Source organism: Montipora foliosa, chromosome 14 (genome assembly GCF_036669935.1).
Source record: "Montipora foliosa isolate CH-2021 chromosome 14, ASM3666993v2, whole genome shotgun sequence".
Taxonomy (NCBI): Eukaryota; Metazoa; Cnidaria; class Anthozoa; order Scleractinia; family Acroporidae; genus Montipora; species Montipora foliosa.
This window is the reverse complement of record NC_090882.1, coordinates 13,395,348-13,397,847: the sequence shown is the minus strand read 5'-3', so window position 1 is coordinate 13,397,847 and position 2,500 is coordinate 13,395,348. Positions and strand designations below refer to the sequence as shown.

Sequence of the window (2,500 nt, the reverse complement as noted above, 5' to 3'; positions counted from 1 at the left end):
CCGTGATTTTGCAAATGAAAGACTCTTGCTCTGTCAATTTGACGTTTAGAGTTCATAATTAACAAAATTTAACAAAATTACTCAAAATAGCGTGGCCTAGCCCCTTTAATTTCGGAAAATGCATCTTTACAAGTTACCATCTAGTTTTATCAGCCGCTTATCACAAACCTGTTATCCTTCTTGGCCAACAGCTATGTCAAGCTTGCACAAAGATTAAGGTGCAAACAGCTATCAAGGTGGTAAGGGTCTACGCAGATACTGGTACCGGTGCTAATTTGGATCTCGCTGTTTTTCAAGCTGATCTAGCTTCCATTCCCTCAAACCACTTCATGATTGGCCAGGTCGCTGTCCGCAGCCACGCCGTTTCTGTTCCTTCGTCTTCTGTCATTCTCGTAAGCCAAGACTCCCCTGCGGCTGATTTGGCATCACCGACGAGTTTCTCCAAAATTTGGGCGGATCATGGGTCGGGCGGCCAGCAGGATGTCACCTTTTGGCGTGTTAATTGTCCAACAAATTTCGTTGCACTTGGAGACGTGGTAATCCCAAATTACAGTCCACCGTCCACAGCATTCAAGCTGAAATATGCTTGCATCAGGAAATCTCTGTTAAGGCAAGGGGTGATAAGCAGTACAGCAATTTGGACCGATGCGGGTTCTGGTGCAACTACGGATGGCTCTGTCTGGGAAGTCCAAAATGCAGCCGGCGGTTCGACGAATGCTGCTGGTTTGGCGGGATTCTTCAAGGTACAGCCTAACTACAACAGACCATATTATCCAGTCTATGTGCTGCCTGTTGAATCTCAATAGTTCTCATTAGGGACTCTAAGTAAGGACTAAGTTTTTTAGCTTATTTGGTGACATTTTTAGTCTCTAGTTTTATAGTGTTTACTTCTTAATTAGTATTTTAGCATTTTGTACTCTTGTATTTTAGTATTGTAATAGTTTAGTACCTTATATTTTAGTATTTGAGTAGTTTAATAATTTAGCATTTTAGTTATTGTTATTTAGTTTAACAGGGCTTTAAGGGAGATTACAGTTTTTTCTACTGTAATTATGCACCCTAATAAATAAAGTGTTCTAGAGCTTATTTTGCTTTTTAACTCGACAAAACACGTCATTTGGGCCCAGTTTGCGTGCGCTTGCTACCGCATTTTGAGCTCAAAACCGGCAAATATCTTTGTAGAAAGGATAAAATGTCTGTATCCTGCCATTTAGGCTGAAACATTGATGTTCTAAGCATACCAAATACAACAAAATACTTACATAGTTTCTACTCTGGCCGGAAATTATCACCGGCGTATTCGGCAAGCATACTGCGACTAGAGAGCAGGTTTATTTACGCGTGGCGCGAAAATATATTACTTCCGGTCACCCTACCAGACACTTATGCTGTCCATACGTAAAGCACTAACATCGTAATTGTAATCACAAGGGGGGCTGAAACCTGGGGCTCTTTTCTCTTTGAAAGGCGCAATAAATGGGCTCTCTTTGCAAGTGATATCCGTGTGAGTGCTAAAGTTGCTTGGAGAATTTGTTTTGCAATGTAAAGTAAAACGTTGTCAAATTTGTGACCATCAGTATTTAACATTGTAATTCACAGAATTGCGATTTCGTTTTCGCGCAACCAATTATATACGAAAATTCAATATATAAATTAACACTCGCCCAAGTGACGTCGTTGTCCCAAGCTTCCATGTGTACACAATAGAATCTTGGATCTCTCACATCAATCATAAAACGACGGCCTTAAGGGTAGACGTTTTCCCATGGCTTGCACTTACTAATAACCGCCATGCAAGCATATTTTAGCCATTTTGAAATAATTTGCTTAACCTGAGTTGTTAACTGTCCTTTTTCCACTCACTGAGTATTTGTAGCTCAACCAGACCAGAGGCGCGACGACGTTCTTGCTTTGAGCTAAATGAAAGGCAGCATGTAATTTTAGTGAATATGACCAGCGCACACGTGTATGGCCCACTTAGAAATTTCCAAATACATTGATTCGAAACAACTTCCCTCACGCCCTTTACACTGCCTACATAGTACAAAAAATATTTTCCTGATCGATAGCTGAAATATCTGAAAATTCGATTGCGCACGATTTTCTCATAAAGTATCACTTTTGGTGTGAGATAACCTTATCATGCCACTGTAGCGGTAAATAATGAAATACACTTGTACCACCCCGTTAGCGAATAAAGGAACTTACCGTCTTAGAGCAAAATGCAGGTACCGATCCTGAAAAGATGTTCCCCGAAGTTGCAACTCACTGAAAACCGCTTCTGACTTTCCAAGCTCTTAGAATCTCTATACTAGACACAACGCGGGTTTATGAAAAGAGACCTTTGTTTCACCATAATTGACAGTAATGTAAAAAGGGGCCAGGGTTCCCAGACACAGATGTCATGCTGAATTAACCCCCATCAACAAACGCGTTTTGACGTTCATTACATTCCCGCGCCACAAATGATGGACGTTGACCAGGCTAGAAGAAAAGTAAA

The 2,500-nt window shown here is 40.9% G+C and overlaps 1 long non-coding RNA gene across 1 annotated transcript in view; it reads left to right on the top strand.

Moving 5' to 3' along the window:
- LOC137984338 (uncharacterized) overlaps positions 1–1,086 on the top strand; it is a 5,270-nt gene extending 4,184 nt beyond the window's left edge. The window contains exon 2 of the long non-coding RNA XR_011119112.1: positions 192–1,086. This is a non-coding gene — a long non-coding RNA (uncharacterized lncRNA). The remainder of the gene's footprint in view (positions 1–191) is intronic.
- The last annotated feature ends 1,414 nt before the right edge of the window (positions 1,087–2,500 follow it).